Source organism: Panthera leo, chromosome A1 (genome assembly GCF_018350215.1).
Source record: "Panthera leo isolate Ple1 chromosome A1, P.leo_Ple1_pat1.1, whole genome shotgun sequence".
Classification (NCBI taxonomy): domain Eukaryota; kingdom Metazoa; phylum Chordata; class Mammalia; order Carnivora; family Felidae; genus Panthera; species Panthera leo.
The window spans coordinates 50,652,883-50,668,246 of record NC_056679.1 but is presented as its reverse complement, the minus strand read 5'-3'; the positions used below and the strand labels follow the sequence as shown (position 1 = coordinate 50,668,246).

General features: G+C 44.4%; 1 long non-coding RNA gene across 4 annotated transcripts in view; it reads left to right on the top strand.

Annotated features, from left to right (window-relative positions):
• Positions 1 to 15,364, top strand: part of LOC122213853 — a 140,989-nt gene that overhangs the window by 66,424 nt on the left and 59,201 nt on the right. The window lies entirely within an intron of this gene.

Genomic DNA, 15,364 nt, shown 5'->3' with positions numbered 1-15,364 from the left:
AGAGCCAACACACAGCATTTGATGTCATGAATATAACAGCCCTGAGAAGTTAACAGGAAAGCCCACTGCTTCGTGTTGACTCTGGCTGTTTGCTTTTCCAGTCCTTCCCCCTCAAGTTCTGTGCCAGCACATACATGCATGCAAGCCCAGGTGTGCATAAAGCATGTGTGCTCAGTTGGCGTTTGTTGACTTGAATTTCCCGGTTATCTTTGTTCCTCACAGTGTTTGTTTGTTTGTTTGTTTGTTTATTTATTTATTTATTTATTTATTTATTTTAAAGTTTCTTTATTTATTTTGAGAGAGGGAGAGAGAGAATCCCAAGCAGGCTGTCCCGACGCAGGTCTCAGTCCCACAAACAGTGAGATCGTGACCTGAGCCAAAAACAAGAGTCAGATGATGTTCAACCGACTGAGCCGCCCAGGTGCCTCATCAAAGAGCTTATTTAAAATAAGCGACATGAATGGCAGCCCACTCCCCTCTCATTCTGTTCTCCTCCGAGATCTTTATTTCCAGTGTAACAGAATCCTGTTCTTCCAGATAGCAGGGAAGATTGCAGTGAGAACGTTATCGGAGGTGGTGGGTTCTCACTGTGGCTCTGGGTAACAGGCAACTATCTGCTATAATGGCCTCCACAGCCACAAGAAAATCACTGCTCGTCGTCCTTGTACAGAAATAAGCTCTCTTGCTCTTTCTAGCTCCTTTTGAACTTTCTCTAGCAAATGATTGACAAGGGCAGAATAGCAGACTATTTAAATGTTTTTATTTATTTTTGAGAGAGAGAGAGAGAGAGAGAGAGAGAGTGCCCTAGTGAAGGAGGGGCAGAGAGAGATGGGGACAGAGGATCTGGAGCAGGCTCTGTGCATTGACAGCAGAGAGACCGATTGGGGGCCCGAACTCATGAACCATGAGAGCATGACCTGAGCTGAAGTCAGACACTTAGGTGACTGAGCCACCCAGGCGCCCTCCCCTGCCCCAAGAATAGCAGACTATTTAAAAGCTGAATGTCTGGAGTTGGATCTGTCCTTAAATTCTGACTGTGCCATGTGTCTGTGAGGAGACTAGGTTTGTTGAGTCTCCTTACCTATCAGGTAGCTGTTTGTGAAGACAAAATGATGTCTGAAATAATTGCTAGCACAGCGTAAAACTTTAGTAAAATCTATTTCTTACTCTTGTTTTCTTATTATAATACTAACTTGTGTTTGGAAGTCATTTTGTTATTTCCACAATACTCCACATGCTTTTAATTCCCATTAAATTCCTACCTTTGAAGGAGTCTTAAAGAGCATGACCATTATCTACATTTAGCAATTATGGGTATTTTTTGAGTATTTGTGATTAGAACAATCTAATAAATAGTGGACTGAAGAAATAGGGGAAGTAGCCATCCATCCTCTTGGCCTGCTGAATGTCGGGCCCAAGCTGAATGTAAAGGCTGGAGGAGTCAATAAGGGCAAAGACTTCGTGGGGAGAGGAGTGTGTACTTAGAATTCTGAGAAGCCAGAAAACTTCCTCCTCTGAAGGAACAGACCAGGAGTCCAAACACCTGCATATTAGATTCACCGCTGACGCTAACTAGGTGTTTACTATTTAACCTTTGGGAATCTGAGTCTTTTCGTTGAGCAGTTTAGTTTTCCAAGAGAACTGCTATAATCTTGTTCTACTGCTAAAAAGCCTCCGTTGCTCATTGAATTAAGTCTAAACTCCATGCTTGGCATTCACAGTCCTAGTCTGCTTTCCCAACCTTGTCCGCTATAATGCTGCTGTGTGTTGTCTACCCTCCTTCATTGTGTCATTGTTCCTTGAGGGCTTCCCACACTCCTTTATTCTGGCCCAGCCTCTGTGCCCCTGTCCATCTCTGCCGTGTTCTCCTAGGGTGAATGTCACTGCTTCCCGCCCAGCTGCTGAAGGCTTAGGTGGGATGTTCCTTTTCACATTCCCTCAGCATTCCTCATCAATCGATCATTTGCCATCAGTCCTACTAATTTTCCCTGATTAAAATCTTTTAATGCATTCTCTGCATTCCCTCTGCATTCTGTGCACTAGGTTGAGACTCCTTTGTATCTCGCCTGGACTATTGTAGTAGCCTAACATGTTTTTGACTTGCTTGCCCCCTTTAAATCCGTTCTCCATCCTGCAGGCAGGGGGGGCTCTCTAAAATACAGTTACGATTGTGTCCTGCTTCTGTATACAATCCTCCAATGTTTTTCCATGAGTGTACGGAACATAACCCAAAGCTTTTCATAACCCACTTTGCTTTGTCTTTCCTCTTGATTAAAAGCTGCTAGAGAGTGGAGACCACGTGTTACTCAGCTTTCTATTTCCCAAAGCACCCGGCAGGGCAGCTTGCCTTCTAGAGGGTGTTCTTCACATGCCTGTTATATGATTTCATCCAATGGAGTTACTATGATTGACTTGACCTTTCTCAAGGTAGGTATGATGATTCGATGAAGTATTATGTGGAAGCACATAACTAAAATTAAATTGACAAAATTAAATGGACTCATCCTCAGATGATATTAAAAAAAAAAAAAGCTTAGGTGATTCACATATTCAAAAGTCCACCTGAAAACTTCAGTCTTCCAGCAAACTACTCAACAGAAACTCATTTTCACATGGCGGATGCTGGGGAGATGGTGAAGAGTCTCAGAAGCAAGAGCATAGTTTATAGATAGTGTCCCAAGAAGGTGGAGGTAGGCTGTCAGCGGCAAGCAGGGCCATAGGCCTTGGTGCGGCTTCGGGCTCTCAACAGACAGCCAACAAGCATTTCGTGCACATTCCCGAGGGGCTCCATGTTCCACACAATTACTCAAGGACTTTTCTCTTGGCCAGGATTACTTGGTAGATCCACGAGGCCAAGTGGCCTGTTGCCAGTGTTCAAATGTTCTTTCTTTCTGGTCAGTTCTTCCCTTCCTCTCTGAGCTGCAAGGCCTGGAGGAGGGGATGTGATATGGGATGGCTGTCTTCCTAGTCCACTTTGAGCACTCTTTTACGATAAAAATGGAACTCTCCACTGCTCCTCTTAGAGAGATGACAGCTTCTCTGCTTAGAATTCAGTGACTCATTCCACTTGGACACAATCACATTCTTTCTAGGGCGGAAACCCTGAATTCAAGTGCAGCTGGCCAAGTCGGGGAAAGAACTCTAAGCTGTTTCTGGGAAAGAACTTTAAGTCTTCCTACTGATGATGAGAAATAATTTCTACCCTTTGTAAAGGGTTGGAAGCCTAAGTGTGCTAGTGAATAATAATCTTGGGCTTAGCCAACGCATGCTTGGGTGGTGTTTTGCTTACCATCAAGGTTTTGTTTGTTTGTTTGTTTGTTTTTGATTTTAATTTAAGCACCTATGTGCCTAAATTCTTCTCACATATGAATTCTGGAGAAGCATCAACAGAGGAACAGTACAGACTAGAGTGAAATTAGGGGTAGGTTACCAGATACTTGTAACAACAAAGTGTTTTCTTGCTAAGTTCTTTTGTAGCTAAAGCCAGATTTTTCAATGCTATATGGAGCAGGGGCTAGCCACCATATGTGACTGCTCATTATATGCCAGGATCTAAACTAAGCACGTACCCCCGCAAGATTTCATTTAATCCTCCCATAGACCCTATGTGACAGACAAACTAAAACTGCTAAGCCCAATCTATTTGCATTTGCCTGAGAGAGCAGTGGGTGTTTATTCAGCACCCTGGTAGAGCTCCTTAGAGACTTCCATGAGGTTGTGACAAAGGTGGGGAGAGAAAGTGTGGAGAGGAATGCAGTGTTCCATAGAATCCCAGCCAGGGAAGGGATATTGAAGGAAGTGGACCGATGTTAAACTCCTTTGGGCAAGTAATAATCGCTTCTAGCTTCTATAAATCACGAGTGCGTTTCAAGTCTTTCTGGTCTGTATATTTCCATAGCCAGGTGAATCCTTTTTGGCTTGCTTAGCACTGTGCTCTCATCCAGGTGAAAAAGAACCCAGAAAGAATGTAATTAGCCTCATTATCTAACCTAAAACCTTGTGCAGTGGACCTGGTGTCTCCTGAGCACCTGCTTCAGTCTTGCATCCCAGGGGGCTGCGTTTCAGGAAGCTAACCAAGGCATCTTTTGTGTATATCATGTCAAAATCCCTTAAGAGTATCTATACAGCTTGGCAATTTTCAGGACAAATCCTTTTCAAGTGTAAAACAAACAGGGATTTAAAAAACCTTTCCTTCTGTTTCAGATAGAATTCCAGCTGTCTGCTTCTTCCTTCCCTCCAACAAAAACAAAACGAGTGACTTGTATCCATTCACAGTCCACAAAGTTTAATCTCGGCACTCTCTTACAGGATGTACGCCTTTTGCTGTATTTCCTATACTGGTGAGATTTTCATCTGCACAACCTCAGTGTCCCTCAGTGCTTCTTCATATTCGTTGCAGCTCTGTTGTTCAAGCTTTTATGAGCTTTCCTGTTGCTGTTGCTAACTAATTTTTCATTCACTTTTGCAGTCTTAACCCTTTTCCTACCGATCCACCGTGCTGCCGCAGTCCCCTTCACAAAACCCTCCCCAGGTTTAAACCTCCCTTAAACCTACTTGAAGCTGGTGATTAGTCCCTACTGTTCCCTAAAGCCTGCAGGATAAAGTACCAACTCCCTGGTATTGGGGTTTGAGGCAGAGCTTAATTACCTACCTTCTTCCAAATTCTGAATCAGTTGTGGGTTAGACACAAGCCAGATGGGGATGAAAATGCAGTGTCCGATTTATTGCTGATCATGCTGCATTGGGGCTTGGGCTAGAGGCAGGCTGAAATGTGACTTCCTGTAATCTTTCCCTTGAATTTACCCATAAAGTTCAGGAAGAAGTGCTGGAGAACTGTAGCCCATTTTCTTTTAGTGCAAGTTTGGGGGCCTGGGGATTGCCTTAGGGGTTGAACAATCAATCACAAGCCTGTTTGCAGGGCTTGGTGAATCTGTGGAAATAGCACTGCCTTGAAATCTCAGAGGGAGGCCAGCCTATTCAATTTCTGGGAATTCAGTGACCTGGCTACTAAGACCAGCCATCATACAGTGGCATGGTTCTTGAGTCCAACCTCGTTTTGAAGTTTCTGTCTCTTAGTAGTAAGTCTCTTAGCATGCCTTGTGGTCCCTGTCCTTGGAATCGTAGGCTGGGGTGATGGTGTGGGGTTCATTCTAATGGATGTCTTTTTAAACAGAGGGAAATGACAGCTTTTTGGCAGAAGGGAGTATATAGACAGAGGTGTTTGATAAAGACCTGGGAAATAGGGATTCCTCCGAGCTCTAGCTCTTCTGGCATCCCACTATTAGTTCCTTTTAAAATGGAAAGATCAGTTTTTGTATCTTCATAGAGATTGCTGGGGGAAGAAGTCATCGCTTTGGTGAGGCTATGTGGAACTTTCCCTTTCTGCTGTCAGAGAGTTAGCATGGTCTGAGACTCTTAGGGACTGTCCCAAAGGCTGTGAAATATGGTCAATGCACTTTAACTACGTCACATTTGATTCCCCCGACACACAGAAATGAACTGGATTGAGTCCCAAAACACAAATAGGAAAAATCTGCCCACTTACCAAGCCCCGTTGTCCTCTGAGAAAATGAAAGGCCACTTTCACTGTCTGGCATCTCCTCTGTTCTCAGCCAAATCCTCATTGTATTGCCTGCCAATTCCAAACCCCACTTGCAGGGACTCATCTCTGCATTAGGCAGGGCTCTTGTGGGTGCAAGTGAGAGAATACCCAACTCAAAGTAGAATATGGCCACAAATATGGAAGTCCAAGAGGTATCTCTGGCTTCAGGCTTGGCTGTATCCAGGGGTTCAAGCTACATTGTGATGATTTTCTCTCTCCATATCTTGGTTCTTCCCGCTGGTAGTTTTTAGCTTCAGACAGTCTGTATTTTTATAGCTGCTTCTAGTATCAGAGAAAGAAAGACCCTTCTTTTCCCAGAGGCCCTATCTCAAATATGACAGACAGGGTCTGATTAGCACATCTGGGGGAAAGCCTCTCCCTTGACCACTTTCAGCACCCAGGGGGATGGGTTGCTCTGGGTAACCAGGTCTGGGTCAGATGTCATGGGCTTGCCTCTGGGGCACAGAGAAGTGGGAGTGGGGAAGACACGTATAACTTAACTGCCCTGGAAGAAGGCTGGGGTTTCCTGAAGGAAGGGAGCACAACAGGTGAGGAACTGGCTGGCTCCATGGCCCTCATCATGTTGTACCATAATCACATGTTTGTGTGTCTCATTTGGTCTCCACATTAGACTCAGAGCCAAGCACACCAAAGAAGATCGTAATTTGTCCCTCTCGCAGTCAGCAGGAGGTGGCCAAGTCTAGATTTCACTCACTTAAAAAGGACACTGCAGCCCTGTGGCCATGTGGCATTGGCTCCCACTGCCACCACCAGCTGGGTCTGCACCCGTCAGTCACATGGAGGAGGTGGCTGGCACAGCCACTTGCCCCGCTGAGCCTGGCGCCTCCCCTGCCGAAGCCCGAGGCTCAGCGTGGCTATTGCCTGGGAAGTCTGCAGAGACGTGGCCCTGGCCAAGCCACCTGCTCAGGCTTTTCATGCATTGCATGCTGCCAAATTTTCCCAGGCCACAGGGGTTTCTGAATACAGGATGGAACGTTTTCTGTGACTTGGTGGTACACCCAGTTTCGGGTGCTGCACCCCAAAATGGCCTGTGCTCCACATTCTTTTTATAATGCCCCTTTAAAAATAATTTTATTTTGGGGCACCTGGGTGGCTCAGTCAGTTAAGCGTCACACTCTTGATTTTGGCTCAGGTGATGATCTCATTGTACATGAGATCCAGCCTGGCGTCCTAGGCTCTGTGTTGACAACTTGCGGAGACTGCTTGGGATTCTCTCTCTCTCTCTCTCTCTCTCTCTCTCTCTCTGCCCCTCCCCACTTGCACATGCTCTCTCTCTCTCTCTCTCACACACACACACAATAAATAAACATTAAAAAATATAAATTCATTTTGAATTAATTTTAGTTCTACCGAAAAGTTGCAAAGGCAGTACGGTTTCCATATGTTCTTCACTTCGCTTCTCCTCTTGTTAACACCTTATAGCCATGATGAACTTGTCAGAACGAGGAAATTAATATTACTACTAACTAACATACAGACTTTATTCATATTTTAGCAGTTTTCTCACTAATATCCTTTTTTTCTTCCAAGATATCATATTGCCTTTGACCAAGTTCTTTGGATTTACTCACAGAATTAATTTTCTTATGTCAAGATGTTGGTGTACTAGATTAATTGCCCTAACGGCCTTCATTTATCACCACCTCTGTTCCCAAGCTCCCTGCAATGTGACATTTTAGCACCTCCTATGAAAATGTGGTCTACTTCTCCCCTCTCCCCCCTTGAATCTGGGCTGGGTTGTGAATTGCTTTGGCCAATAAAAGGCAGCAGATATGAAGATGTGCCCATTCTGAGCCTTGGCCATGAGAGGCCTTGGGTGCTGTTTGCTCTCTTGGACACCAGCCTTCTTCATAAGAATAAGGCTGGGCTAGCCTGCTGGGTTGAGGGACTGCATGAATTAGATGGGAACTACCCCAAGTGAGTACTGAGGGCACACTAGACAACCAGGCCCCAGCTGGCTGCACATCCATGAGTGAGTCCAGCCAAGATCAGCTAATCCTGTCCCAGAGCAGCGGGACTACCCAGATGGCCTATAGATTTGTGAGCAAAATAAATATTTATTACAGTGAGCCACTAGGGGTTTGTGGTGGTGTTTATGCAACAGCATGGTGGTGATAGGTAACCAATACAGCTGGCTCGGGATGGATCCTGATATTGGCCGTCCAGTGACTCAGGGTTCACGGTCACTAACAAGTTCAGTTAAATTTACTAAATTTTGCAGATTGTGAGTCTTCTTGGGACTAGTCTTAGACTTTGTACCCAGGTTTAGGGAGCACTTCTTATAGGGTCCACCTCTCTTGAGCTCAGTAAATTTGAATAGAAAACTCATACTTAGAAAATATTTCTCCTATGACCCTGACAGGTTTTTGGTGCAGTTTTTCCCGTGCTCTCATTGGCTTGTGCGTATTGACTGAAGCGTGGTCACTACCATATATCTCCAGATTTCTTTCTTGCTGATTCTAAGGACAAGGCATCTATGCATACTTGCTGTGGGATTTTGCTGCTTTGGGTATTTCCCAAATAAGCTGTCGGTTTTGGTAGGGCTTTCTGCTGACTGCAGTGGGTATAAGTCTGGAATTTAAATTTGATGTGTTCAGCCATCTTAGATTAAAACAAAACATTTTCTCCCCTCTGCCAGGGTATAGACAATCGTCTTTTTTTCCTCTTTCTCTTTTTTCAGTGCTCTCAAAACTGTGGGATGTGCTTTGGGACAAAACCAGTTGCAAAGGGACATTATATCATCTAGCATAATGCCCATGAAACAGCTTTACTTTCTCAGTCTTGGAGCCACATTCTCGTTCCCCTGGAGAAGGCTTTGGCCTCCCCCATAGAAGGTTGCAGCAAGCCTTTCCTCTGCCCTTTCCACGCTCTTGGATTTCTCCTACTTCCTACTGGGATAGTGGCAGTTTTCCCAGGATCACGAAGAAGCAGTGGCAGTCCTAAGCCTTTTGTTTTTCTCCCTGCAGAGAATATCTTCCCCTTAACTCCCTTACAGGAGGAGTTCAATACCTAGTGTCCAGGAGAGCCATAGAGGAAGCTGCAGCATGCTCTGAGCTCTGATCAGCAGCAATGGCCTGCATGTGTCCAATGAGCATGCAGGCTAGGTCTGACTCCCTAGCACAGGCCTGCAGATGCTCCTGTTTGCAATCCCTTGCTTAACTTTTATTTTTATTTTTTTAATTTACATCCAAGTTAGTTAGCATATAGTGCAACAACGTGCAATCAATCCCTTGCTTAACTTTTTGAGTCAACCATGTCCCTGGTGCCCGAGACTTTCTGGGTTTTGTTGAGTGAAGTGATATACTTCCTGTTAGCCTTCCCCCCGCCCCCACCCCCCAAACAGGGGCACTTGTTCTCGGTTCCTTAACACTTTTCCATCTTCCAAAAATGTGTTGACACCTCTTTTTCATTCACTACTGTATTCTCTTACCTTCTCTTCATCCTTGTGGGTTTATATATTGGTTTGATTCCTCCAGTCTTATTTTAGTGGGGCTTTTCAAGACAGCAACATCTGCCATATTTAGCCTGAAGTTGTCAGACCTTTGAGGTTTTTAGGACTATGTATATAAATTGTCCTGCTATAGTTCAATAATTGTCTTCCTCAGGAATTTTTTCTTTAAAAAAAAATCACATAATATTTTAATAGAAAAGGGGTTTAGAACTACAGAGGCTAGAATTTTAAAGCAATTTTTTTTTTTTTTACCTATAGGGGTTTCAGTAACTCTTTTAAGAATAGCAACAAAGCCTAAACATCATGAGGCACACATAACGTTTGATTATATGCTGCTTTGTTCAAGAGAATGGGTTTTCCTATTGCTCTCCACACTCTTAACACATACCTCATATTCACTCCTCATCTTCAGCACCCATTTTACTCATCAGCAAAGGAGGGAGTCACACAAAGGAAGCAGCTCAGCTGCAAAAGCTTCTCTTCTGTGAACCCCACAGTGGCCCCGGGAGAGGGACGATGTCATGCAAGGCGGTTCCAAAATGTAGCAGAGATGCGACATGGTAGTCAAATCATACTAAGCTTTCACACATGCAAATACTATTTTGTAAAATATAAACGGGATCACACCGCACCCACTGTTTTGCAACTTGCTCGTTTCTCTATGTATCATGAGCCTCTTGCATAAAGAACTAACTCATTCTTTTTCTTTTTTTCTAGAACAACTTCTTAGATGATTTCCAATTCAAAACAATGTTGTAATAAACATGCTTTTATATACTTTTTTTTGCTCATTTGTTTATTTATTTCTGTAAGCTATTTTTTCCCAGAAAAGGCCCACACCTGTTATATTTTGATAGATAAGGCCAGATTTCCCCTCAGAAAACTATCAATTCATGCTTCCCAAGAAATTGTCAGAATGCTTATTTTCTCATCCTCTCTCCAAAACTGTATCTGTTTTCTCCTTTTAATCTTTGCCTGTCTGATAAGTGAGACAGCATAATTCTTGGTTTACACTCTTGATTATCAGTGTGGCAATGTTGCTCTTTGCACTACTAACCGGCTCCAGACACAGTTACTTTTCTTCCATTTCTTTTCTTTATTTTTTATTTAAAATTTCTCTTAAGGTTTATTTATTTCTGAGACAGAAAGAGACAGAACATGAGTGGAGGAGGGGCAGAGAGAGAGGGAGACACAGAATCGGAAGCAGGCTCCAGGCTCTGAGCTGTCAGCACAGAGCCCGACGTGGGGCTCGAACCCACGAACTGTGAGATCGTGACCTGAGCCGAAGTTGGTTGCTCAACCAACTGAGCCAGCCGGCGCCCCACTTTTCTTCCATTTCTGTTATGGTGGAAGAATGAAGTCAGCCCTAATGTTTTCTACAAGTCCAGGTGCCTGCACGTTAAAGCGTGATTGTCCTTGGGAACATGAATAACCTCAATAGCTTATGTTGTTTACCTCCTGATTCTATCACTCTGGTGGCATTTTAGAAATATGCTAGGTCAGGACTCAAATGTTCTATCCCTCCTGTGTTTGGAGAAGAGTTTGAACTCTCAGTAAGAACTGATTCTAGGTAGGCAGAGAATAATTTCCTTAACTGCCTTTCTTGGTGCTTTAGTCCAGTCTTTGGAGCTTCTTTCTTTCTGTATCAGTTCCTTCTAGTAGTCATTAGAGATGAATTCTGATTTTTCCTTTTTAGGCTTTTTAAAGGTTTTCTCTTTCCTCACTCCAATACCCCGCATGAGATGTGGCTTGTGGGAGTTAACGCCCTGGAGACAATCTTGCTCAACAGGGGCTGGGTGCTGCCAGATAACTTTTGTCTCTTTCTTCCCCTAAGTGGCTAGTTCTGAGATGAATATTGTAGGACTGCTTAGAATGTTCTGCAGGAGTGAAGTGTCCATAGCAGTGGCCAGTGTGTCTGTGACAGCTTGAAGAATGACGCCCCAAAGATGGTCCCATTCTTACCCTGGGATCTGTAAATATGTTATCGTATATGGCACAAGAGACTTTCTAGATGTGATTAAGGATTTCGAGATAGGTAGAGTATACTGGGTTATCTGGACGGGCCAAATATCATCACAAAGGTCTTATGAGAAAAATGCAGTACAGTTAGGGATAGTATAAGGTGTGACGTTGGAATCAAGAGGTTGTAATGATGTGAGAAAGCGGTCACAAGCTCAGGAATTCTGGCATTCTCTAGAATGTGAAACAAAAATGAAGGGAATGGATTTTATTTTCAGAGACTTCAAAAGAAACCAGCTCTACCAACCCTGTGATTTCAGCCCTTAAGACACATTTCAAATTTCTGACCTCCCAGGACTATAGGAAGATAAGTCTGTACTCTTTTAAGACATAGCAGTCACATGAAACTAATACCACATCCCCATTTCATCCCCTCATTCTTCACTCCTGTTGCTTGGGATCACAATCCCAAATTAAGTGCTCATACAGAAGCCCTTGATTCAGAGTCTCCTTTTTGGGGGAAGCCTGGGTAAAACAGGAAATAATTAGATTTCCACTGATAGTTTCTATGGTGCATTTTTCCCTGAGGACCAGATCTATGAAAAGTGTAGTTGGTTCATCTTACATTCTATCCATGATGGCCATTGACAGGGAAAGTAGTCTTCAACTGAAAGATGCTCAGGTTGTTCCCAATGACCAGGAATTGAGGGAAGAGTTGCCAGTGGCAGGCCAGACCACACTCCCTTGTCAGGGGATTGAAAGTGAGGCAGCTAGTAATGGGGGAGTGGTGTGTATGTGTGTAGGAGCACATCGTGAGAGCCTGACTAAGAAAACAGAAGCACCTTCAAGTGTAGACAGTGGTGGAAATTTACTGCAGGGAATTGTTTATACAGATGACAGAGGAACTGAGAACCAGATAGGGAATGGGGAGGTAATCCAGAGATTGGCAAGAGCAGGAAGCCCCTACATCCTTAGGCTGGAAGACAAAGTGAGAGGTGGTGTGACTGGAGCCCATGGACTGGGACCACTGGAGGACGCTGGAATCAGAGTGGAGATCTTCAGTAGGAGCTGAGCTTCTGAGGGGCTGGAGAGGTCACCAGAGGTGAAATGAGATGAAAATTAGTACTCCGGTTTCATCCTTCCTTCCCACTTTCTATTCCCCATTCAGTGCCTCCAACTAGCCAAACCCAGAGAAGCCAGCTCTGCTGAAATACAGAGCAGGTGGGGTGAAGGATGGATATGAGAGCAAACAGACATAGGACAGGCATCAGCCATGCTGCCAAAGAGCCGGTGAAGAAACACCCACGGGAGAAAGAACCCGTTTTAAATACCTGCCAATCTGTGTGGAAACCAATTCCAGATTAGTGCCGGTTGAGCAGTATTTTTTCCTACCTTTAACAACTCTTGCTTTCCACGCCCCAGGCCCTGAGGGGTCAGAAGCTATAGCCAGTATGTGGGGCCACGTTCGTGGAGATGCCAACAGAAGGAAAAAAGGAGGAATGTGCCTTCTCCCTTCTTTTCCACCTCTGGCTTCCCACTCACTACAAGCTTGAGCTAGGGGAGGTGGAAGCTTTAATGCTGAATGAAATTTGGGTTTTTGTTTATTACATTTAAACACATATTAATTGCTAAAGCAAGTCTATTTGAGGCAGTTCTGGCATGACTGGAGGATGTCACCTGAGAACAGTCAGATAACCTATGGGGCCTGCCCTACAGTTCGCCTAAAGTAGTAAGAATAAGCCTTCTCTTTCCATGCTGAATGATTATGCAAAGAAGGTTGTGAGAGAAGAACACAATTTAATTGAATTCTTTAATCCCATCTGTGCATGGAAAGCTTGTCAGTGGTCCCATTGAAGTTCTTCTCACTTGACTAGAGGTATCCTCACTAGTGGGTTAGGGGCCAATGGTCACATAACTGGTCTTTTTTCCCACTACCCCCACCATAAGCAGTTAAATGTGGGAATAGTTGGAATCTATTATTTTGAAGCTTCAGCCACAACTCAAACTGAAACATTCTATTTTAACATTCTTTAATATCCATTTGGAATGATTATGTTTTTAAAAATTTTTTTAATGTTTTATATTTGAGAGAGAGAGAGAGAGAGACAGAGCATGAGCAGGGGAGGGCAGAGAGAGGGGGAGACACAGAGTCTGAAGCAGGCTCCCGGTTCTGAGCTGTCAGCACAGAGCCTAATGTAGGGCTCGAACTCACAAGCAGTGAGATCATGACCTGAGCCGAAGTCGGACGCTTAACCGACTGAGCCACCCAGGCACTCCTGGAATGATTATGTTTGCATCATCAGCAGGAAAAAACAGATGTGAATGGGATGTGTTTAGTTATGAAGACAGAAAGAAATCTCTACTTTGGCACACTCATCTTTTGTGACTGTTGAAATTCATATCCCTTCCACGGGGAATCTTGTCTGGAATTCTGAAGAGTCTTTGTTTGAAGCACATCTGCTCTGCAAACTAATATACGTAATCCTAGGTGAGAATTGGAACAAGTCAGCTTGAAACCAGAGGTGTGTCCGTGTGCGAATAATGGTGTGTGGCAAAGAAGTAAATTCTCAGAAATCCCTGTTGATTTGCGAGCAGAGGCTGCCATAAGCTCATGACTGAGAGTGTATCTCAGAAAGGGCCAGGCCTGGAAAGACCCCAACTTCAGATCCCAAGGTGCTGAAAGTGTTGAATGTCTTTTTGAGGAAGGAATGCTGTACCATGTTAGCTGAGAAGTGTGGAGGCCTGGAGCATATCTCAGGAGGGTCTTCACTTGGAAGGGATGGACTGGCTGCATAACAAGGGAAGAGACTTTAAAGTTAGGAATTGGGGCATTAAAGCAGGCTTGGGAGATCTCATTGGGGGAAGTGAGAGAAGGTCCAGAAGGTGGAACAGAAACTATCTCTCATACTAGGTGACCACACCTCACAGACTCAGCGGCTTTGGGGAGGGGAGGAACTACAGGAGATCAGGTTGATATTTTACCGAGAACTGTTCTCTGTGCTTAGATAAGGACAGCTGCTGGCCCTTGTTGAGCAAAGTCTACTGGAAACTTGGAAACCCCCCCGGCTGTCAAGGGAAGCCATGCCTGCATCTAAGGCTGAGCAATCTGGGTTGGGTGGAGTGGGTGAGCTCAGTGATACTGGGAGAAAAAAGAGCATCCTGAGAAAACAAATAGTGATTCCCTCGTGGAAAAATGAGCACTTCACCAGGATTTAGGGCCCACCTACCTGCTCTTGGATAGCCTAGTGCATACCCTGAAGAATCAGATTCTGGACGTTCACTTTGTTGCTACCTTCTGGGAAGGGTAGGTTGTGTGGGGTGCACTAAGATGTCATTCGTAGGAATGCAAAATTTTACTAGGAGTGAAATGAACCAGGGTGACACACACAACACGTGTGTGTGCACACACACAATTAATGGAAGAGAACGGCTAAAGAGCCTAGGCAGACTAGTTTAGGGAGGTCAGCGTCGGGAGGCTGTGCCAGAGGGGTATGTGTGGACTGTGACACTCAAGGCAGTCAGTGGGCCATGCAATGAGAGGAACAGGCTTGGAGCGACCGCAGGAAGGAGACCAGAGAAGGCCTGAGACTCTGGGGCTTCTGCCGTGTGGACACTGCTGAGGTCACGGCGGCCCCAGTCACCGTGGTCTGTCCCCATCCAGGAGTCATCGCAGCTGTTTTTCTAGGGGATATCTAGTGGGGACCTCCATCGAGAGCTGATGTGATGGGCAAAAGTGATGCTCGTTCAGCTCTGTCTGAACCCCTTAGTGTGAATGTCCTTCTCATAGCGACCCAGAACACTTGCATGTTCCAATGTCACTCCCAACCCTACCTACAGAGTGCAAAAGCAAAAATGTGGGCCTTTGACACTCAGGGCAATGTGGGACATGGAAAATAAAACCTTAACACCTTAACTTGGGGGAAACTGAGGAGAAACAACATGAAATTCCTTCCCAGAGATGCGGCATGTGGAAACATGGCCATGTGTATCATCCCTGTTATATGAGCCACAAAATGACATTTTCTGTGGTGGAGTCCCTATCCCTTAATTGCATTGTTATTATAATGAAACTCAATTAATATTCTACTTCAACTTTGATTTCTAGAAAGGACCCAAAATATCGGTGTTACCAAGACTTTCATCATTTGCATTTCTCTTTGACACTGAAGTACACATTATCTCCATAATCTTAGTATCAGCAAATATTACCTAGAAATTTATAGGTGTTACCAAAACTATAGTTTCCACTCCCTTACCCGGGCTTGAAGTATGGTTGGTAAGATCAGATAGACTTCTTTTTTGTTTTAATTAAAAAGTTTTTTTTTAATTAT